We start from the raw sequence: 24,915 nt of genomic DNA, 5'->3' as shown, positions 1-24,915 counted from the left end.
CAATAACAATTATACTTTTTGGGTTTTATTACTCCCACAGTTCTTATTACTTTTTTTGAATAGAATAAAACCAAACATGACTAAGCAAAATAGAGTTAGAACAGAAGGATGGGCATAGTACTTGATGCAAAAATAGAATACCAGGTGATCAAAAGTGGTTACCATTGTGCCTCTTGCTATTTTTCAATTGAGTTTCCTATATCATCAGGTATAATAGAATTGATCAAAATAGTACAGAACAAGACCAATAAAACCTACACTGGAGACCTTACAGGACTTCAAAAAAAGATAATAGTCAAACGATAATGGGCATCATAGTATATCTTATTGCCTTCAAAGTGGTTGTCTCTACCCTCAAACTTGATACTATCAAACAAAATAGAATATAGTATAATCAGACAGAACAAGATGGGGAGAGCAATATTGGGGTTCAAATCAGGTTAATAGGAAAACAAAGAAGTTACTATAATATATCCCTCTATTTTTTAATTTAGTTTTCCCTTAATTAAAAAAAATGAGAAAAACATGTCATGATTTTTGTATGCTGTTTTACTTGGGGTACATGGGGATGCCGTGTACAATTTATTTAAAATCATAAAGAAGTTCAAGGTCACTGAAGGAGGCTGTGCATTTGCTTTTAGATACTTAGTAAAGGTCTATTATCTGGGTGATATGTAATACATGTTTTAGTTTTTAAATGGTTGGTGAGTTTGAAACAACATATGCACAGCTTTTCACTGTAAAGCACTTTCCTCAGCTACATGGTCTGCCACTCAGTTCATTTTCTGTACCTGCTTCTGCATTGCTGTACAGTTTGGAATGTCCAGGAGACTTTTAGACCAAATGGCATCGTCAGTTAATCTTTTTCAGAATATGTTGATTACTATTTCCTTTAAATAGTTTCATTTATCAGAAAGGTCAGAATGCACACTTCAGTAAGTTTATTTATGTTTTTGCATTGTGACAGTTTACTTTCATAGCTATAGATCTTTGCTTTCTAAATTTTACTGGTGTGTCTGCCTGATACTAATACTGGTGTCAGGCTATAGAAGCAATATCCCACTTGTCTGAATTTTGAAAGATGTACTTTAAAACTGAACAGAACCTTGGTTCTTTGAATATCTTTAATATTCTCTTTTTTTTTTTGAGGCCCAACATGGTATCATAGAAATCATTTTGTATCTCTTTTGCATGAAATGTACTTTAACATTCATGCAATGTACTTTAACATTCTGCATTGCTGTACAGTTTGGAATGCTATACAATTGCATTGTACTTCAGCTTTTACCTTAGAAAACCTCATTCTTTTACTCCTGAAATATTTGTATCACTCTTTGCTGTTTGGAATGTTGCTTCCACAGAACTGAATAGTCACTTCCTTTCAGAAATTATTAATCCTTTCAACTTGGGAGACTGCTGATAAAGTATAAAAGAAAGGCTTATGATAATTAAAAGAGAATTTTCATTTTTTCCTTCCATCTTTGGTGGGGTGGCATGTTTGACAAGCTCTACCACTGAGCTGCATCCTCAGCCCTTTTACAAATTTTATTTGGAGAGAATATTGCTAAATTACCCATACTGCCCTTAAATCTGCAGTCCTTTTGCCTTATCCTCCCAAGGAGCTGGGATTATAGGCATGTGCCACCATGCTAGGTTCATGGTGTCATTTTTGTTTAAATGTTTATGACTTGAGAAAATGCAAAATCAGAATTTCCTTAACTCATATATCTCATATCTGTGTTTTAGGAAGAAGACAAGAATATAATTTATTGAAGTAAAATCTTAGGATTTTGTGCCTTGTGCATGTATTTCATTGTTGTTTTAAAGGGTTCTTTTAAAAATTTGGTCTAAATGAAATGGTCTTTAGCTTTTCCCTCCTATTGTGGACTTGAATCTTAAATTAAAATGTTGCTTATGCTTGAGTATTTCCATTTAGTAGATAAAATATTCAGTCTATGTCTGAAAACAGTGCTAAATCTCTGGCTTTGGGAGACAATATTCAGTGTTTAAGAGAGGGCTGTTTCAGACGTTAGATCAATAAAGGCACTGGGATATGTAAGATATGATCCTGCAATATGCTTTCTGTCTGTTTTCTTGTTTAAAAAACTTGAGTATTACATTTGCTTTATTGTTGTTTTTAGGTACTGGAGACTGAATCCAGGGCCTCATACATGCTGGGCAAGCACTGTATTACTGAGCTATGTCCCCAGCCCTTTTATATTTGGCTACTTGTGGAAAGCTTATTTTGGAAAATTTCGTAGAAAAATGTAGTTAGTTCACTGATATTACTTCTTTTTGTTTCCTTTTTGTTTTGTTGAGTGGCATTGTGTCTTATTCTTTGTTTTTATTTTTGTTTTAATCTATAAAGGGACTTGCAGACTTGGATTGTTTTTATACCTCCAAATGAAATGGTGCCTTTGTGGAGATAGCCCACTGGGCTGAGGGAACTTCTAGACAGTGACTCAGATCTGTAATTAGGTCCTGCTCTCCGCACTTTCATTGACTTGAAAGCAATGGCCAAAGACCATTTAGTCTGGGAAAGTAATACATGAATCATCTAAATTGGCACAAATTATCTGGAATGTTTTCTGTTTTTTATTATGTGACTGAGAGAATTAGAAACTTATTTTTTGAGCTTGAAAGTATTACACAGGGGAAACAGTGGTAGAAGTAGATTTCTTCCCCAGACAGAATGAAAAGCAGTGGAATATTTCACATTTACAAGCAGTTCTGATTTCCCATGACAATTTTTAGAAGATTCCTTCTTGTTTTATGTTCTTTCCTTCCAGAATAAGGTAGGAGCTGTTGCCTGGCTCCTGGTCCTGGCTCCTGGTGAGTGTCCCCTCAGACCTCTAGGAAGGGGAGTTCAGGGCTGTCTATGTGCCTGGAGCTGGGCACAACCCAGGCAGTGGGAAAGTCAAGAGGCTTACATCCTGTTTGTTTTGTTTATTTTTTTCTGGTTTGTGTACCTCATTAATATCTGTTTCATATTTAAAATGGATATTTGGTTTTTTTTCTTTTCTTGAAGCGATAGGTCAACAGACTTACTGAGACCTATTATGTACCTGGTAAAGAAGGACATGAAAGTCATTTTTTTGTTTACTGAATAAGTTGACAGTATTTTAAATTATATTTTAAAAGGTTAAAAGTTTTTAAAAAATTTTACATATTTCAACTTATAACAAAACTCTAATCATGTTCATTGTAAATTGGAGATATTTATAAGCCCTTTAGGGGTGGAGAAAAAGTGAAGGCTTTTCCTAGGTTGAGAGTAGGCCTTTTAATTCATTCTTGTCTTCTGGTCTTTTTTGAGGATATTAGGGGTTATTCCCAGCACTCATTGTCTGTTTTATTATGTTTGTTCTGAGGAGAAAAAGACAAGCAGATTTATCCATTCATAGCAAAAAGCAGATTTTCAACTTTGTGATGTGAGTTGACTTTTTAATATGTGAATAAATCTGTATTTTCATGTTGGAATATATGTGAGTGGGCCTCTCAGTAGAACACATCTTTTGGCAGCAAGTAGAAGAATGCCACGGCTGACTGTAATTTTGTGTTTTGTAGGCATGGCTACTATTTTGTATCTATGGGTATATGTGTGCATGCATGTGATTTAGGTTGTTTTTGTTAATCTAGGGCATTGCAGCTAGTTAGATTTTGTCCCATTATTTTGGAGTTGTTGAAAATCAGAGCTTCAAATTTTAAAATTTTTATTAACACACCCACAGATTTAAGTTGGAAGATTTTAGAGTAAGTTTCTAAGAAAACAGATTTTAAAATATTTTTTATTAGTGGATACTCAATTCCTCTTTTCCCTAATAAAAATCACAAAGGCCTTCTTATTAAGAAATTAAACTCTGTTATCAAGAGTGCCTGTTTATTAAGAACTGTGACCTTGTTTATCATTGGACTTGTTTAGTACCCAATTAACTTTTCACTTTCTTTTTGTAATTAGGAGCCAAAACAAATCACCCTTGTCATCCTTAGTTTGCATATTGTATAAATAATTGAATCATTAAGGAACACCTTAGTAGAGGATATGAACAGTTTCTCTGTAGTGAGAATTTAACATCACTTTATGGCTTCTGGATTATTTGGGTAAGTAATTTTTTCTGTGGAAGCAGCTGTCTTATGCTAGAGGGTGCAGTGACTATAAGTCAGCAATTCCGTAGTTTTTAATGGGTAGAAAATATCTAAAGGAGTATTATGTTTGATTTTATCTCCTTTATCAACAGATGCTTTTTCAGTTTTTTTGAAAGAATGCTAATCCATGAGGAAAGCATCCCACTCTCATTTAAAAAAAAAAAAGAATTTTCTTGTTAAACCAATTAAGCAGAATTATTTTGCTCTGTGGACTTAGGGGTCCCCTTATAATCTGGAATGCCCTACTTAACAGTATAAGCAGATAGACCAGCTGTCTCTGTTTTGTCTAAATATTTGGCTCTACCATAAAATCTGATGATATCTCCATTGTCTTATTACTATACAGTGGGCTCATTTTAAAGATAAAAGAAATCAGTATATGTCCATCTACTGCTTACGTGTATAGTATATTGTCTGTAAAGATTGAGGCCATACTCCAGCATTCGTTATTGCTATAATTATCTTTTGATAATCATTTGGAAGTAGTTGTATTTGTTCAAAGCATCAAGGAAATTTTAGTTAACAATCATCTCAGCAGATTTTAAGAGTACCTTTAAAAAAATGAAATATACTTGGGAAAATGCAGGTAATTTGGATAAACAGAAAGTTAAACAAGAAAACTATAGTTTTGCTATTCAGAAATAGTCATTATTAACATTAGTTAATAACGAGTGGTTATAGAACACAGAGCACACCATTAAAAAGGGAAGGAGGAGTAATCTACAATATAAATATTAATAAGGGGTTGGCTGGAGGTGATGTCAGACTGTTAATTACGTATATATAGTATGCCTCTGTTTAACTTAGTATCTTCAACAACATCATAAGAAGTTATTTCTCCTGGTTTTGACTTTTTCATGAAAGGATAAAGCAAGAGTCTCCTGAAGAAACAGCTGAACTCTATCCTATTTCAGTTAACTTTTGTTTCCATTGATTTATTAGGGAAAAATTTCTTGTGCAGAACATACTCTCAGCAGTCAATTTGAATTTTGTTTTTGTTTTTGCTTTTTTAAATGAAGGCATCCTATAAAATGCAGTACTATGTAGAAAAAGGAAAATTATATACTTTAAAAATGAATGACCTGTGCTATCACAATAGAAAGACAGAAAAGTCACCAAAGGCTGCAGATGGTAATTATCAAGGGCATAAATGCGTGTCAGAGTCTCTTTTGAGTTTTAAAAGTTATTTCTAATATGTTTGTCTTTAGCTGCATTCAATCTAGTGTTTTCAGTGCTCTCCTCCTCCTCTCTTCTCCTGCTTCATAGCAATTTAAAGTCAGCAGTGCTACACTGCAAAACTTTCTCAGAATTCTGCACCAACTCAGATCTCTCGATTATCTTACTAGTGTTTTATCATGCTTAGTTTATGCTAATTTGACTTATGCTCTGTTTTTTAAAATCATTATGCTGCATACATTTGTGTAAGCAAAGTACATCTCTTTTGATCTGAAACTATGAATCCATTGTGGTGCTTTGATAATTTCTGAGCGCTTGCTTGCCGACCTCCTCTGAAGCTGAAAATAGCATGGTATGCCACAGCCTTCTTGACTTCCAGGGGGCTTCTTTCAATTTTCTGAGCTTAACTGGCATTCTCTGAAACTGGTGGTGCTCTTCAACCAGTTAGCTGGTAATGACTCCCGCAGTTTCTTGTTCTGAACCCTTTGTGGTATAAACAGAGCAAATGATGAGAGCTTTGTCTTCTGCCCTCTTGACCAAGTAAAGAGTGAAAAGCTGCTTTAAAGGAAGCAGCCCTGACTTTTGCGGTGTTTCTCTGTTTTAGATCACCTTCCTTTTAGATTTTAGCCTGTAATTCTTTGGGAAACTGCACCCCTGTAAGAAAGTGAATATTTTTTAAAGAAATGCATTTCAGCAGTTGTTAATGTTAGTAAGAGCATGGCTCTGTCTTTGAAGATTCTTTGGGTAGACAACAGCAGTTTGCTGATCTCACTTTCCTAACTGTAACCTCTTCCATCAAGAGTCTGATTTAAATTGTATTAAGCAAATATAGTCAACTCAAAAATTCTTTTGTAACCAATTGTGGAAAAATGTGTGTAAGTTTTGTCACTGGTATTATAATGTAAATTTAGTGTTAGGCATCAAATGGTGATTTTAGCATTTAAGTAGTTGAATAAAGAAAATTTTTGTTTTTAAAATGTCATTACTAATAAATAGATAAACAGTAATTTTTTTTCTCTTTTTTCCCTCATGGGTAGCTTCATGGACAGAAAGTTTTGATATCATCCTCAGTGTTAGGTCTGAGAAGAGGGGGATGGGCAAGGAGAAGAGGAGTGGAGAAGGAAAGGAGGGAGTGGGTTGGCCATGGGAGTGGACGGCCCTGAAAGGAGTGGGTGGCGGTGGCTGCAAAGATAAGAAATATAAAATATAAGTAACCTTTATTTCGGGAATGCGGGGAGAGACCCCCCCCCGGGGGGGGCCAGCGGTCTCTCTCTGGAACACACTCTCCCTTTCTTCTCTCAAACACGTGGAGTGAGGCCCATAAGTAGCCTCTGTCTGGGGTGGACCCCAAGGGGCATTAGGGATGCACAGGTATTTCATTGGCACACGTTTGGCGCCAGGGACAGGTTCTTAGGGATAGGGGTATAGGGTTACAGGTAAATCTATAGGGGCGGGGGAGGCAGGAGCCCCCTAACTTGGCTGAGGCTTTTCCTGGTTAAAGTGTCTGGTTTGGGCCAGCAACTGTTTCACTCAGTAGTTCCCAACTTTTCTTTCTTTCTTTCTTTCTTTCTTTTTTTTTTTTTTGTTTTATACATGTGTGGGTTTCATTGCCTAACATTTACTAGTATTGTTTTAGTTATTCTAAGCCCTAGTGGTAGTAGCATAAATAGCATAAATAAAGGATTGTCAGCCATGTATATATTTGCTACTTGGACTTTTATTTACAATGAAACCTTTTTATCAATGGGCTACTGATTTTATTGAGTCTACTACTCCTAGACAAAGACATACTGATAGGTTTTCCTTGTCAGTGAGATTCCAGTATAACCGCTTTACAAAGGATTTAGATACTGTCTGCAATTGGTCTCTCAGTCCTCATTCTTATTTCTTCAAAGTGCTGTTTCTCTTTCCATCTCTAATTCTTTTTCCTTTGTTGAAAGAAGTTTGACCTTCTTAGTGAAAGATGACAGTAAAACCAAGTTTAGGAAAAAACGAAGTGGTGGGTCTAACTGGGAAGAAATTTAAAAAAAATTCATTTAAAGAATTTATAATTTAAAGAGTAAAACCTGACTGGATGTGGCAGTGCAAGCCTGTGATACCAGGATCTGGAGAGGTTGATATTAAAGAGATGGAAAGTTCAGGCTAGTTTGGGCTATTTATTTATGTGTTTATTTTTGGTGTCAGAGATCTAACTCAAAACCTCATGCCTACCAAGCAGGTACTTAAGCCACTGAACTAAATTCCAGCCCTAGATTGGGTAATTTAAAGAGACCCTATCTCAAAAACAGGGAGGCAGTATTGTAGCTCTGTGGTAGAGCTTTTGTTTAAGGTGCCCCCCCCCAATTCAACATCAGCATGGGGGTGTGTAATGATGGAAGGGCTACAAAAAATCCTGTATTTCTCCTTTAAGTGCTTTTGTGTTATACCCAGTAATCACCATGACCTCATCAAAAGTCTGAGGTTCATTAGATAGCTTGTCTGATTCATTTGCTGACTTGTTAACTGCTAGAAAAATAAAAAGACTCATTTTCTCTTTTGGTCTATTTTGTTTTGTTTGGCCTTGTTTTCTCAGTGTTGGGGATTGAACCCAAGGCCTTGTATGTGTTAGACAAGTGTGCTCTATTGCTGCTTCCTCAACCTTCATTTTCTCTTCAGAATAGTCTTACTGATTTCCTATCCAGTGAGTTCCCTGTTCATTAAGTCTAGCAGGAAGCTATGAAATAAATTAGTTAAACTTTCTTTCCTACTGTAATATTCCACAATCTGAATATTTCTTTAGAGAAGGGAGAAAGTGTTTTCTCTTCAGATTTTAAGAGAAGAGTTGGAGAGCTGTCTTATTCTCTGCAAGGCTGTTTACAAATTTTCTTGGGTTTTTTGGAGCTCTATCACTTGGTTGAGTTGAAATTTTGTTCTGAAATTTGCCACAGTCTGAGATTCTTAGAATCCTTCAGAGGTGAAACCACAGCTTGAAATAATCGCTTTAAGAATAATCCCTTCGCCAAGCACACAGGGCTATAGTCCTTTGCAAGAAAGGCAGTTAAATGTGTGATGTCTGGCAGGAAAGAATCTAGATTCTTCTGTACTTCTGTTTTCTTTACTTTATTGCTTCAGATCTCTGTCCCAACTGTTCAATCTGTAAGCTTCATTACCAAGTTCAGTTTCTTTTTGATATTGTAATAAAGGCAGGATTGTGATGCTCTGTGGTAGAGTATCTGTTTTCTGGTAAAGTATTTCTGGATGAAGAGGGCAAAGCATCCCCATCTCTAAGCTTCAGTGCTTGACAAACAAGAAAAAAAAGAGTGGATGGTGGAGGAAGGAAATGAGTAGCTAGGAGGAAAGAAATCTGTAGCAGTTAATGGTCTTTCTTTTTCAGACTCAACATCACTGCAATTAATTCTGTATTACTTTCAAATCCAGGAGAACATAGTGGTCTACAGAATAGCTTTTTAGTTTCTCAGTTGTTTTTCTACATAAGAGAAAATGCAAAATTAGGTTTTATTAGGCTTTTTCTCTAAGAACAGAGGGCCTCATTGTTTTTCTTGTCATCTTTGTAAAACTATGTGGTCTCTGTAGAGTGTCTCTACAACCTGCTCAGGAGTACTGTCTACAGTCCTTCTTACATTTCCCCAAACAAGATACCAGATGCAAAAATGCTTTTTAGTAAAACGTCATAAATGGGAGGATGTACCCTCCTTACTGTTATTATCTGCCTGAGTGTCCTAATGCATTACCTTAAAATGAGTTGTTGGTATTTCACATCTACGAACACAAGAGTCACTGCCTTTTATATACAACAGTAGTTTTTATTGGTAGTAGCCATGAAGTTCTTTTATATACAGACAGAGGCTTTTGTCATGACTACTTCAGAAAGACTCAGTCTGATTTCTTAGTCAGAGAGGACCATTTCTCTGGCAGGTGGACTTGTAGCTTTTGTTGAGCTTTTGTACAGAATGCTGCTTTGTGATTTGATATTTAACTGTTTGCCTTTAGGCTTTTAGAAGCCTGTGCTCATTGAAGTGAAAGAGTGTGTGACCTGGACCACAGGAAATACAATTTGTAGGGAGAATTTTAAGGGGATAAAAGGCATTTCCTTTCCCTCTCTCCCAAGTAACTGAATAATTAAGTGTATTATGGGGCTGGAAAACAGAACTGTGATGTCACCAACACCTCTGAGTAAAAAGGCTGTTTCTTCTGCAAGATAGTGTGGCCTCTTGCAGTGGGACAGTGCCATCTCACATTTGAAAGCAGGCCTGAAAATACTTCTTCCCTGGCAGCAGCTCCTCATCAGAAATGCAACATCAGAAAAACTTTCTTGCATTTCGTAGTAAACCTTTGTTGACTCTAATGAGGAACTCTAAAAATACCGTATCAGAGAGTTTGACATTGCCCGTGAATGACCAATCACTTACATTGACAAGCATTGTGGGCTTGTTTCAGAAGACTAATCGCTGTCAGCAGCTTGTTCTGCTAAGGGGAAGAGGCTGACTGATTATGCCATGTATTGCAAGACTGCTTGATTAGAGGGCATGTCTGAGTTCTTGTAGTCTGCTCTTTCCTTTCCAATATGCATTGAAATCAAAGTACCATGAAAGGCCATGTGTGAATCATAGAAATTGTTTTTAGGAATTTTGGATTTTTAAGAAGTACAGTATTAAAGCTAGGATCAGTGGGGAGGGGGAGGTTATGTTGGGTCTCTTGGTTTTGATGTTTTTACTGAATGAGAAGAAGTGTATAGCAAGGAATGAGGTGGCAGTCACTCAGTAGTATCCTGCTTGTCTAACATTTACAAGGCCCTAGGTTCAATTGCCAGAATCTTTAAAGCAAAATAGAACAAAACAGGAAGTATTCAGTAGTAAGAGATATAACTGATTTACTCTGACAAAAATATTTTAACTCTTATTAGAATTTTCCTCCTTCAAAAGAGAGGTGGTTATTCAGGCTTTACATTGTTTGAAATTAGGGTAAAATCTTATAGTCCTTAAGACTTTCGAAACATGCAAAGATGGGACTGTAATCCAAGAATCAGAATTTGTTTATGCTACATAGGACATAATTTTTGTGGCTACTCTGATGAGAGTATTTTGGTTCTGTACAGATTAACTAATTCCCTTATAGACTATTTAGTGTTAAGTTCTTCCTTTAACCCTGGCACATTGGTTCATAATCTTACCATTAGTTTTTCAAAAAACATTTAACCATAGAAAGGTTAGTAAGTTTAACTCTTGGAATATGTTTTTTATGATTAGTGTTTTGCTGTATTATTTAAGAAAACTTTTCAATTCCAATATGAGGAATATACTTATGTTTGTTTCAAGAAGCTTTCAGTTTTTATCTTTTGCCTTTGGGCGTAACCCCAGCTTAATTTTGTGTGTATGTGATGAAACAATTATTAAGGTTTTACTTTATTTTTTAATTGTATATCTAATGGTTTTTACAGAAAAGGGTCTTCTTTCTTGTTGAACTGAGTTGGTGTCTGGCTTGAAAATCAGTTGGCGAAGTACATGTGGGTCTCTTGGCTTCCACTGGTCTAATTGTATGTTCTTATGCAAACTGTACACTTTCTTATGTCAGCATTATCAGCTTTTCACTCAGATATGTAAGTTCTCCAATCTCATTCTTATTTTTTAATGACCTTGGATCCTTTGCATTTTTATATAAAATTTAACATTTACTTATCTTTGTTTTCCACTGTTCAGCACTGGTAGGTTTTTAACTGAGATTTCATTGAACCCATTTGCGATTTGTAGAAATTAGATATTTTAACAATACTCATTTTAACAATCCTCCCATCTGTAAACTTTCCTACTTCATTTCTCTGTTATGTTATCATTTTGGGGAGACTTTTTTCCTGGTGGGAAATCATTTTATCTTGTCTTGTTATCTTTTCTCCTCCTGTCCTATTTTCTCTTCCTCTCCTCTACCCTCCTATATCTTACTTCCTTTTTGCTGGAGCCATGTCCTCTCTATCCTAGGATGATTGCCCCTCCAATAAAGAGTGGGTCGATAATATGTCCCAAAGAATTCTGCTGACAGCCATTTCAAACTTCAGGACTTACCTATTTTGATCACTTTGGTTTTTTTAACTTCTCTTATTATCTTTGCCTGGATTGACTGGACAGTCAGATTTGAAGGTCAACTGTAATCATTTGATATTTTCTAGCACAAGTTGGCCAATCGGGAGGTTCTTATTTAGTTACTTAAAATAGGTCACCAGACATATTGTATCAATCCCATGATTTAAATGGGCCATCTGTTGAGTCACTCTGGTAATTGTTCTTTTTTTGTAAATACCAGTACACTCAAGTTTTGTAGCCAAGGGTGTTAGGAATCTTTGCAACCATTCTAATAGATTAAACAGCCAGCCCCTCTGTCAACCAAAACTTGACCTTAGAGACCCATTTTCTTGTGTTCCGTGTATCTATTCTGAGAGTTTGGTTTTTTGATTGTGTAAATTGAGGGTCATGCTTTTTGGAGATAATAAGTTAAAAGGAGATTGGGCATAGGAGAAATGAGGCCAAATATGTGGCAGTAGCAATACTGGGATTTATTTTTAGTGAATTGTTGGACAAGATAAATAAACAATGGACAATAAACCTGATCCATGTAGCTGCTCCATGACCCTTAGAATCGGAGTTCAGAGAACGTATATAATGTGGGGACATTAGAACCCAGGGTTTTAAGCAGAATAGCTTAAGTTAGGTTGTTCAGAAAAATCTGAAATGTGAATTTTACTTTGTGTTTTTGAGTTTTTGATAATATCTGAAAAATAAGAATCAAAATTTGGAATCTGAAGGTCAGTAGTTGTATAGAGAACCTGACCAAGGCTACATTTTAAAGTCAATTATTTTGGAAAAAGAGAAATACCAGCGCTGTTTGGGGCCCTCTTTGGGACTTTAATACTATCTGTGTGCTACTGTGGTTCTCAGTTCTGTATCTTCTGCTCAGACTTTGCTCAGACTACTAATACTTCCATGTCCTCCTTGAGGTCTCCACATTGACGTCTAGTGGGCCTTTCTCATTTAGCATGGTCAGCAAAGAACTCTTGATTTGTATCTAGGGTGATCAGCTCCTTTGAGTTTCCTGGGACATTCTTGCTTAATGTGAAAATCCAACATTCTGAGAAACCAGAATGATCACCTTTCTCAGGCTTTAAGACAACCTGCAGAATCCGGTAAAGGGTACATTTAGTTAATCTAATGTGTCTATTGAGAACACCAGAGAAAAGGAAATCTTGAGAGATTTTCAGCAAGCAAGAGTCAGTGAGGAGACATTCGTTGTACCATATCTGTTAGTACTACTACAAATGTATAGAGTATTACTGTGTTCATTTAATAGGTTATCATCTTTATATTAGCTAAAATTTAAAAACAAACACTTTCAAGTTTATACACAGGTATCTTTTTCTGTGTCTGTTCTGTCTTTTTAATTCTTAAGTTATTTAATGGTGACTCCTCCAGAGACTGTATCCTGAATGAAAATGTAGAGTTACATACTTTGGTCTGGGGGAAGTCTGGAGAGCCCTGGAGCCTTCCTTCCTTCTTTTATGTCTTGGACAGTTTTTCAGAAGTTGGGTGATTGTACACCTTTGAATATGAAGTTGCACCTTTAGAGTTACATTTTGGTAAACACTGTATGGTGTAATACCATGGTGTATACTGTATGGCCTAGGTTAGTGTTAGCAAACCTGTGGCACACTGCCACAGCAGGCATACAGAGCCCTCTCTGTTGCCCGAGCTGCTGATCATTGGATAACAGGCTTTATCTTAAACTGACACCTCCAACATTCAGGTTTTATTACTGTGTTGGCACTTTGTGATAAATAAGTGGGTTTGGTGATGCAGCTTGGGCATTCGATCTCTAAAAGATTCTCCATCACTGCCCTAGCTGTATTATAGGCTATACCATCTAGATTTATGTAAACATATTCTGTGCTATACATACAGTGTAAATTGCCTATTACATTTTTTAAAAAATGTATCCTACTGTTAAGGGACAAGTGACTCTACATGATTGTATAGGGTCTTAATCTCAGGGCTTGGACATTTGGGGCCAGATAATTCTCTGTTACGGAAGGCTGTAGTTTTTACCAACATCCCTGACCTTTGCTAGCTGGATATCAGCAGCACACTTTCAGATTACAGATGTCTCCAGATCCCCTGGGAGAGTAAATCTCCCTAGTTGAAATCCACTCTTCTAAATATTAAATATGTTTTTTTCTACTTTCTTTCCTTTGGGCAAAGTCAACTTTGGGGAAGCAGAGTGAGTACAGCAAACCTGGAACTATTACAGAGAAACATAGTTCAACTTATACTGTTACTAGTTATAAGAGTCTCTTTTTATCCTGTATGTTTCTGTATTTACATGTTAACCTTTGCATTAGAAATCCTAAAATACTCTGAAGAGACTTTTACTCTTTCAGTGTTTGTGTAGTTTTCACCTGCTTTTTTCACCATGGAACTAAAAACTTTGAGAGACATGTTAAGTTAAAAACAGTCACGACTGCAGGGGGAAAAACCATATTTCTCTCCTTTTCTTTTCTGTTCTGTTTTTTTCTATTCCTTCTTAACCCTTTGTCAACCAGGTAGTGTATTTAGTTTGAATGGTTTTGCTTTGCTTTGGGTTTTATTTTGTTTTTTGTTTTTATTCAGACAGGGTCTTGTTACACATTTCAAACTGGCTTTGAACTCCCTGTGTAGCCCGGGCTGGCCTGGAACTCTTGGAATCCTCCTGCCTCAGCTTCCTGAGTGCTGCAATTACAGGAATGTGCCACCACATTTGGTTTAGCTTGAATGGTTTTAAAGTGAACTTCAAGGTAGAAAAGGTATGTTTTTCAGAATATCCTTCCCAAATACTAATAGCATATTCAGCAGACCCATAAATTAATATTTTGAAATATTGAAAAGTACCAGAAATGTGTAAGGAAGGAGTCTTTTTCTTTGACCTGCATCTATTTTATAGATCTCTGCTTCTAAGTTTACACTGCATTGCTTAGAATCTCCGTACATCTTACTGAATTTATTTTTCATAGAGAAGCAAATATTAAAATGTGCATAAGCTACTTAGTGTAGAGTTGATTCTTTGAGTGAATGCATTTCTTATTAGTAAGTATTCTTAAACTGAGCCTTTAGTGCATAGTATTGTATATAAACTCATAATTAACAAGAAGCAGTCTGTGAACTGAAGGATTTGTGCTTTGTCTCCTTGGGGAATAATGGAAATGTTGGAGCCTGACAAATGCAGTATGCTTAACCCAATCACCATTAGTGCAGAATATGGTTCTGGTTGCATATATATTTTTCTGGTTGGAGTTTTGGTTTGAAATTTATAGTGTCATCCCAATACAGACTGTACTTTGGTCTACCTAATGGAGTATTCTGTTTAGTTCATTGAAATGTACCAAGAAAAATATAAAATTGGGAGGAAAGTTTTATCTCCCTCCATCTTTTTGAGCTGATATTTCCTGTTAGTTTGAAGAACATGGTTATTTCCATTTAGGAAGTAGATTTTGGAGTGGTTTTGTTGCTGCTTTTTGAGGTACCACATTTTTCTATGAAAATTTATATTTCTTGATATTAGTTGTCAGTGCAGCCTGTATTTCACTGGTCTCAGACCCTGAAACATTAATTTCAGAAGTTTAGATGTCTCCTTTGTTTTAAAGTAATAATACTGCTTCGTTTGCATGAATGAAGATGAAATATTGAATTTATAACTGGCTAACCTTGAAGAAAATGAAATTTAAACACCACAAGCTAGTTTTTTACAAATACAAAATAAAAGCTTGTTAGTTTTTGCTCTAAGTGTTTAGTTCGTTATTACTTGGCTGAGTTGACCCCACAGCTGAATTTCTATGTAAAGAGCTGTCCCAGGCTTTTCTTTGTTCATTTATATAAGGTACCATTGTAATATATAGTTAATGCTTACATTTAAAAATTGTTACATTAAGAGTCATTCTGCCATTGATTCCTCTCAGCATTCCCTTACTTTGAAGATACATGTCCTTGCCACTTTCTGAAGCAGTTCAGAAGGTCCTTTTTGATGAGTGACCTTAGTTGTGCTGTTTTAGCTACCCTGATGTCTTGAATTGATTCAAAATGACTACCTTTAGTGGTCATTTTGATTTTGGAAAAGAGCCAGAAATAACAATCTAGTGAATAAGCTGGCTGAGGAAACACTGTAGTGTTTTTACACACCTGCCATTCCATTGTACGGCACTCAGCAGCGTTCACCCTATTTTTTTGATCATACCTTTTAAAGATATTCATGAGGAATGTCTAGAACTGCTTCAGAAATTGTCGAGAACAATGGAGTAACTGTTCCAAGCAAGGAGGCAGTATTTTAAGGGGAATTAATGACATATTTTTTACTGTAATAAGTTTTCAAAAAATTTAAACATTGACTATGTATTTCAGTCACTCTTCATGTTGAAAATAAAATAGTAGTTTACAAATTATTCTTACAAAAAATTTTTGATGAGTGCCTGCCCTCTTCCCAACTGGAGATCAAATGTATGGCTTTTGTACTAAGCTGTATCCTTTGTAAAAATTGAGGCAAGGTCTCTCAGAGTTGTTTAGTTGCATAGGCTAGGATCTAACTTGTAATCCTCCTACCTCAGCCTCTCAGAGTCCTGGAATTGTAGGTGTGCACCACCTTGCCCAGTGAAGATTTTGGACATTTCAGTCTTATTCCCCTTACCTATTACACTAGCCTGCTTTTTACAATGTTTATTTTCTTTTGCTTTAAAGTTAACTTTTAAATACCTCCTGTGGCTAGGCAATGTGGTGAAGTGTGGTTAGAGACTTTACCTTCATATAGTTTATAGAAACCTGAACTATGTAGAATACAAAGAGGCTGATAACAGTCACTGTCATTATTGCCAGCCCCATCTGTGTTATTTACTATGTTTTCCCCCTTTTTCATTGTTTAGCTACTATAAATTTAAAAAGTTATGTTAAATATTATTGCATGTAATTATAACATTTTGAACATCATTTTACTGAATATATCATACTGTATTATGTGGCTATTACATGGACTTTATGTTGAAGTCTTCCCCTCTTCCCCCGTACCAAGAATCGAGCCCAGGGCCTTGGGCTTGCCAGGCAGGCACTTGTGCTATATATCCAGTCCCCCATAGATTATATAATTTACAAACATTTAGGTTGTTTATAGTTTCTGTTTTAAATAATGCTGTGAACATTGTTTTTTGCATAAAAATTTGACATTTGAATTATTCCCTAAGAAATTGTCAGAAATAAAACAACTAGGTAAAAAATCTATAAACATTTTAAAGACTTCTTACACATATTACCAAAGAACTTTTTTTGTTTATTTTTATTTGGGGGGGCCAGTATTAGGGATTGATCATAGGACTTTTGCTCTGAGCTACATCACCAGCATCATTTAATTTTTTGAGATAGGGTCTCAGTAAATTACTAAGTTAACTGCCCAGGCTAGGTTTCAATTTGGGATCTTTCTAGCCACAGCCTCCCAGCGTGCTGTGATCACAGACACATGCCACCACTGGCTTTTTAAAAGCATCAGTTTCACTTGTTTCAATTACTAATGAACACATTTTGCTTTAAGAAAAAAGTCTGTTATAGAACAGAACATGGTTCAAATGGTTAGCCAATTATTTATTTTGTAAATTGCTTACTTATGCTTTTTCCTATTTTCTTTTGAATTCTTAGTGTTTTATCTTTATTGACAATAATTGTTTGCATGTACAGAGTATTAAACCTGTGTTGTATTTGTTGTAGTAGTTTTCTGATTAGTTTATTCTAAAGTTTTATGTAACCAGATATGTCAACCTTTGTGTGTGTGTATGATTTTTCTTTTAGTTTTACACACAGAAAATCTTTCTCCATTCAGACATTACATTTGCATCTTGACATTGTACTGATTTCATAAAGAAGTCCACCATTTGTGAATCTGGAGAAGTTTGCTACTGTGAATTTTACTTTTGTAGTTCTTTGCACAAAGTGGCACTAATTGTTAGCTTCTGGCATTTCTGTGGCACTTGAAAATTGAATACCTGATTAATTCCATCTGTTATAGTTCTGTTAACTCTGAGTCTTCTGGAAAGTGCTTTTTTTTAATATGAAAAATTACAACATAAAAGTCTTGTTTGACTCTTTAGTTTATACTTTTAGAAACCCCAAAATAAAAATGGACTCTTATTAAATGTCCTATAACCAATGAAGAGAGATTTGCCTCTTTCCTACAAAAAGGATAGTTGCCACATTAGGCCCAAATAGAATGCCAAATAGAACATAAAGTATTACCCCTGGCATATTCTATTGTAATAACTGCTAGTTTTGTAACTTGTACGAGTTCAATTTTTTTAAATAAATCAGTTGGAATTAACATATTTTCAACTTGCCAGAAAATGAAGCTGCTAATTTTTATATCGTAGATAATTATTAAAAGTATTGGTTTGTGGTATGTAAATCAGTTTCTCATAGTTTTAACCTGAAATTTCACTTGGTTTATTATTTGCTTATTTTTGCAGTACTAAGTATTGAACCTAGCACCTCTGCACTAAGATACATCCACAGCCTTTAAAAAATGTTTTTTGAGACAGGATCTCTCTATGTGGCTGTGTTGATAAGGCTGAGCTCAAACTTTAGATCCTTCTGCCTCAGCCATCCAGAGTTCTGGAATTACAGATAAGTACCATTATGCCTATGTGGCATTCTTTGATGATATAGGAAAAAATGTTTTATTGCATTCAAAACCCAAGTATCATCCATTGCTCCTACATCATGTTTGTTTGTTCATTGCTTGTCTCTCCTTGTGAATGTAAGCATTTTTAGGGCTGTTCTTCAATACACTGGACAGTGCTTCAAATAGAGTCCACCAAAAAAAGTATATATCAGGAAAAGAAAAAGTTGTATGAATATTTTAACACTAAGTATTGAGATATCATGAGATGAATACAGTTGGCTTCTACAATTACAATAGGTGCTCAGAGTTGTGGCCGTTCACTTCCACACATTTATTAGGATGGTGAACTATTGAAGTTTGTATCCATAATCCGCATTTGTTGTTCAGCAGCTGTTTGTTGAGTGGATATCAAGGGATAGACTGAAAAAGAGAGGAAAAATGAATACTCTTGATTGAGTGCCCATAAACACCAGGCATTTAATTAGATACTCACTGGTCTTAAAATTATATGGAGATCATTGCTGTTTGGGTGGGGTCAGTGCTGGGAATTAAACCTAACACCTTTGCACCGAGGTACATTCCAAACCATCTATTTACTTTTATACATTAGTTTATTTGTTTATGACACTGTCTGAGTTGCCCAGGCTGGGCTTATACTTTGTGATCTCCTGCCTCAGCCTCCCAGTGTGCTGGGACTATAGGTGTATACTACCAGGCCAGACTGAGATCACTGCAGTTCTAGAGATTAAAATGATTTTTACCCTTTCTGTTTGCATTCTGGATACATTACAAGTCATAAATTGTTTTTGTTTTGTTTTGTTTGTTTTTTTTGATATTGGGAATCAGGGATCAAACTCATGATCTTGTGTTTTTCATCTAGGTGCTTGTACTGCTGAGCTATATTCCCATCCCTAGATTTTTTTTTTTTTTTTTTTTTGTGGTGCTGGAGTAAGGGCCTCTTGAGTGATGGACAAGCGTTGAACCACTGAGCTATGTTACCCCTGCCCTGAGCCACATGTTTTTAGGAGATAGTAGAAAACTAAATATGTGGAAAATTCCATAGTGCTTGAAGGAGATTTCTGGAAGGAGGTCAGTTGAGAACCTCAAAGGCAAACGTGGGTGTAGTTTAGTGATAGAGCACTAGCAAGATCCTTAGCACTGCAAAACAAAACCAAGAGCCACAGTGAACCACTCCCTATCACTGGAAGTGTATGAAAAGCTGGTGGACCTTTAATCTGATTTTGTACTTGAGTACACCCATGATTGCTTGTGAAGGATTTAGTATGTGAATCTCTCTCTCTCTCTTGTTTTTTTATCTTTTTCATTTTTATTGGTACCAGGGATCGAACTCATGACTGCATACTTGCAAGGCAGGCGCTTATGGCGCTGAGCTAAATCCCCAGCCCCTAGTATGTGAGTCTCAATAATCCTGAATTGCTACACTTAACTTTTTTGGGGGGCGATACAGTACTATAGTTTGGCCCAGGGCCTCACAGTAAACCAGTTTTAAATTTTTTATTTGCAAACAGTCTCATTAGGTTACTAATTCCTAGACTCCAATTTGATCCTTCTGCTTCAGTCTCTCAGAGTACTGAGATTATGGGTACGTGCCACCACACTTGACTTCCACTCTTGTTTTTTTTTTTTTTTTTTTTTTTTTTTTTTGCAATATGTTAAATGTACTCAAACAAACAGCAGATGTCAGCATTTTCATTTTCTGATGCCCTCAACCTCCTCTCCCACCACCCCGGCAAAAAGAAATTTTTTAAAAATAAGGGTTTGCTCTGTAGTTCAGACTGGCCTTGAATTCATGGCAGTCATCCTGCCTTAGTCTCCAAACTGGCATTACAGGTGTGTGCCACTATACCTGCCTTTCCCTCAATCTTCATTGAAGCTTCATTTTTGGTATGGAAAGCCATAGCAAGAGAAAAGAGGTTTTTTAGGTTTTCTTAATAATATACATTCTTTATAGAATTTTCCCCTGGTGGCATTGGACTTTCTCAGGAAATATTTTATGCCCAGATTATGTCAAAACATTATCAAAGATTCATGACTTTAGTATTTAAGGCAGTAATAACCTTACAGAGATGTCCATGTGAATTACTGTTGCTTTTTAAAAAGTTTGGTAAATAAGTATAATAATGAATATTCTTTAAATCCCAGCACTTGGGAGGCTGAGGCAGAAAGATTGCTGTTAGTTTGAGGCCAGCCTTGGCTACAAAGTGAGTTCCAGGTCGTCCTCAACTGCATAGGGAGACTCTGTGTCAAATTCCATCCCCTTAAAAAAAAAAAAAAAAGACTGGGACTTAGTTCTTGATTCATCAAAGAAATACTTTAAACCTGATTCATCATTATATACAGAATAAACCTGTTATGCATTTTTTCCTATCAAATGTAAAATTTAATTTCCAGGAATAAAAAATATCCAAAATGGTAAAGAAAACAAAAACTGAGAACCCTACCTTCCATTTAAAGTAGGAGAATTGTGTAAGCTTATTTTTTTTTATTTGAGGAGTCATTTCATTTTACTGAGCTGTGTAGTACTTCTTGGATAAATATTGAGCTGCAGGCTGAAAGAATGAGGCTTTTTCACTAGTACAACAAATTTATGCTTCATGTGTATGATTTTTTTTATGTGTTTAATGGATCTTGGTTGCCATCAGAGCTACATTTAGAGGTGTGTTTTAAAGATTCAGTTGAGGTCTACAATTTACTCATTTATTTCTTTATTCTATTTGTGAGTTTAATAGCTTTATCTTTGATCAAAATGTCTCATTTTGGTAAAATAAAAATTACAATTACTTGTGAATACTGACCACGTTTATCTGCTAAAATATATTTGCTTTATCAGTGAGGGATGTGATCAGCTGTAAGCTATTGTAGTATCTTAAGCAAACAGAAGTTTATTTTCTCTTATAGCAAAGAGAAACAACTTCAAAGCTGTACATGGTAGCAGGCCCCTGTAAACCCAGCACTCTGGAAAGCTGAGGCAGAGGAATTGCAAGGTCGATTGCAGTTTTAGTGAGACAGTGCCTCAAAATAAGCACGGGCTGGGGATTGTAGCTTAGAGAGAGCACAGGATTTAAGTTCCAGTAACACTCACTAACGACTTTAGAAGACAGCACTTGGACTGATTTATTCAGTGTGCCATTAGGGATCCTGAATATTTGTCCTTGGTGTCTTTCCCTACACTGGTCTTATGAATTGAGGACTCCTGTTCTTTCTAGGCATCCTCTTCTCTGGGAGGAAAAAAAACTGGGCAAAAACTAGCTGAGCCTGTTCCTTTTTATCAGGAAAGCTAAATTTGCCAAGAAAAGTTGCCCATTGCAGACTTCTGCTTACTTTTCATTGGTCAGAAAGAGATGATATAGTTTTTCCAGGCACTGCCAATGGACATAAAATCGATGACTGACTTAGAGATGATTTACTTGCTGGGGCTAAAGAATTTATGTTACCATACTGCACCCCTGCCTGAACAAACTGGAAAACTATTGCTAGTGAGCTTGGGGAACGATCCACATGGGGTAGGTAATGAACAATGTCTGCTGCTCCTATTACTGGATATGTATAGAGGCCCTCTGCACTTTGAATTCCTTTTATTCTTTATGTCCTGAATAAAAAATGCATTTAAAATTTGAGATTATTTTGGGTATTCTCTAGTTGTCATTTTTCATGGGTAACTCAGATGTTAGGAGAGCAAATACTGTGTTTTAGAATCTTTATTAATGTTAACTGACAGAATTTTAGTTATAATATTCCAAAATTGAAATTCAAAACCTGTTTGAGAAATTTGTGCCTTTAAAAAGTTCTTTTCAATAGCTATATGGAAGATTAATTAGATTTTATTTGTATTCAAAAATCTTGAAGGTGCTTCATTTTCAAAATGCATGGGTAGTGATCATATATATATGTGTGTGTGTGTATATATATATATTCTACTTTTTAAGTTTAACGTTATATCATTAAATTTTTCCCTTGTAGTTAGCACACCATTTAATTAAGTTTTTGTCAAAATAGATATAACTATTACTCTGTTACACATTTTAGTTAACTTTGTGCTCCTGCTGATGACGTAATTTTCATCTTTATTCATGTATATTAATTTGTTAATGTCATGCATTTTTAGAATCTTCACATTGTAAAGACTTTTGAAACATTTAGCTGCTTACTGTCTAGTAGCATTATACCACCTTAAAATGTCTACCAGCAAGATACAAAAATACAAGGTCTTCTTACAATTTCTTAAGTTATTGTCATTAAAGTATTTTTTGGTATTAATCAACAAATAAGGAATTTTCTTATTTTATTTTATAATAGTAAGAGCAAATATTTTCTAGGCTTTTTTCCCCTCTTATTAATGTTATCTTCCTATTCTTACGCAATTTGTTACTTTTTAGGTACAAAACTATTTTTTTAAATTGCAAAATTTGTATATTCTTAGTATAGAACATTGTTAGCCATAGTTGATATCTAATAAAAAAAAACTTTAAAATATCTTTTAGAACAATTTGTATAAATGCATTATGTAAGTAATTATACATTTTATTCTTAATATATATAATATATACTGTTTGTCTCAATTTGTATATTAGACTTCCAGGATTCTGAGTCAGTGTAACAGCTATCAAGACTATGGCATTAAAAGAATAATAGTTTTAGGGATTGAAGGAAAGGGAGGAGGGGCTTGGGGGGAACAAAGAGAAATCAACATATTTACAGATACAAACTCCCTATGATAAATATGATCATTATGTGTATTTAAATTGTACCAATAAACTTAATCTGAGAAAAGGAATGAAGCTTTTATATTTTTCACCAAATAAATTACCTAATCTTTAATAATAATTTTAATTTTGTTTAAAGTAAATATCTTTTTCAGAAGTAGAATCCATTCTTATAAAATGCCTTTTTATGGCATGATTTTATACTTTCTTTATTTAAAAACACAAAACAGATAAAAAGGATTGAAATAATACAGAATTTCAAAACAGAAAAGAAAAAATAGGGAATTAACACTAGTTAGTATATTGCACATTCTTTTCTCAGAACTAGTTGTTCTGGTTACAAATAGTTTTCTCTACTATCTTGAGTGTTGGGATTGGAACCCTATTTAACTCTTAGAATTGGTTGGATAACCTGCTGTGTTTTATTTATATTATGTTTTGTTGTATATATGTTTTACCTATGCATATGGAAATAAATGTTTAAGAAATTAAAATTCCTTAATATGGGTAAGAATTACTAGTGATTTCTGTATCTCTTGTATTTGTATTTTCACAGTTTTTTGTTATCTTTTCTGTTATTTCATTTCTGCTATTTCAATTTTTTTAGTTTTTATATATTTTTTATTAGTATATCTTTGCAGTACATAATGATTATGTTTCTCTTGGGAGTTGATACTTATACATAACACATCTTAATTTTTACCCCCTTCTCTCCCTTCCATCCCTTCTCTATCTGTCTTTTGGTTTCCTTCCCATATGCTAACTGTCTCTGAATTTCTTATTACCTTTTATTTTGCTCTTTATGTTTATTTTACTTCTCATATAAGAGAAACCATATGATATTTAGGTTTGTTTGTCTGATTTACTATTTTACTTTACATTATGGTGTGAATGTGCATCCATTTTCCAACAGATGTCTCAGGTGTACCCTTCTTTGTGGCAGAGTAGTACGCCATTGTGTATATAAATACCACATTTTCTTTATTCATTCATTTATGAGCATGTAGGTTGCTCCCAAGTTTTAGCTGCTATGAATTATCCTGCTGTAAACATGGGGATGCATTTAATAATGCAATGTAATGCCTTTAGTTCTTTTGGGAAGATACCTAGAAGGGGACTTGCTGGCTCAAATGGAATTTCTATTTTCAATTTTCTCGAGGAATCGCTGTACTGATTTCTGTAGTGGCTGTATCAATTCGTATTCTCACCACCAATGTAGAAGGATTCCCTCCCCCCCCCACACACACACTTTTTTTTGGTGTAAGAGATCAAATCTAGCACCTGCTTAGCAAGCATGAGGGGGTGAGTTCGATACCTGGCACCAATAGCCTTGGACATGCTAGATAAGCACTGTGTCACTGAAATACATCACTAGTCTGCTATTCTGATTTCTTTCCCTTTTTGGGGGGAGGGTGGTATTACAGATTAGACTGTGGACCTTCACACTGAATTACTTCCTAATGCCTGCCTATTTTGGAAATAGGTTCTTGTTAAGTCATAAAATTGCCCAGGATGGAAATTGTGATCCTCTTGTATTAGTCTCCCAAAATGTGGTTACAGGTGTGCACCACCACACCTGTCTTTAACCATTTACCATCCAACTATTTATTTAAATGGAGGGTAACCAAAAATTGTAATTGTTTTAATTAATTTTTATAAGGTAATATAAAAGGAACTAAAAATAATCATTTCATCATGTGTATTCAATAATTTTTCCTCCTGATACATTTTAAAATACTTATTACACAACACAGTATTACAATATGGACAGTAGTATCTAGTCTTTGAATTCTTGTTTTTTGCATTATTGTCTTTCTTTGAAAGCTACACTTTATACTGTTATATTACATTTTGCTTTTTTTCTATAGGTAGTATACTTTCAGTAAAATATCTGCTTACTAAGTATAATGGTGAAGATGTCAAGATGGACATCCTGGTTTGTGTTTCACTATCCTGTAGTTTTCAATTATTTGGTGTATTAGACCCAATCTAAGTTGTAAATGACTTTTTTTTTTTTTTTTTTTTTTTTTTTTTTTTTTTGTCTTTTTCCTTTTTATCGGTACCAGGGATTGAACTCACGACTGCCTGCTTGCAAGGCAGGCACTTATGTCGCTGAGCTAAATCCCCAGCCCCGTAAATGACTTTTTGAACTTCCTTGTTTTGAATAAAAAACAAATTCCATATTTTTTGGTCCAGAAGGTGCACAAAT

At 35.1% G+C, this 24,915-nt stretch overlaps 1 protein-coding gene across 26 annotated transcripts in view; it reads left to right on the top strand.

The window, feature by feature from the left end:
* Sipa1l1 (signal induced proliferation associated 1 like 1) overlaps positions 1-24,915 on the top strand; it is a 334,454-nt gene that overhangs the window by 160,839 nt on the left and 148,700 nt on the right. For 17 of the 26 annotated variants that reach the window (XM_063241579.1, XM_063241588.1, XM_063241592.1 and 14 more), the window contains one exon: positions 13,968-14,140. The exons of the other annotated variants lie outside the window; for them this stretch is intronic. The gene's annotated coding sequence lies outside the window, so the exon portion shown is untranslated. The remainder of the gene's footprint in view (positions 1-13,967; positions 14,141-24,915) is intronic. 26 annotated transcript variants of the gene reach the window in all.

The sequence above is a fragment of the Cavia porcellus genome, unplaced genomic scaffold, assembly GCF_034190915.1.
Source record: "Cavia porcellus strain 051 isolate PalLab524CR breed Dunkin Hartley unplaced genomic scaffold, mCavPor4.1 scaffold_31, whole genome shotgun sequence".
Taxonomy (NCBI): Eukaryota; Metazoa; Chordata; class Mammalia; order Rodentia; family Caviidae; genus Cavia; species Cavia porcellus.
Note: the sequence above shows the minus strand (reverse complement) of the source record. Positions and strands in the feature narration are given on the sequence as shown.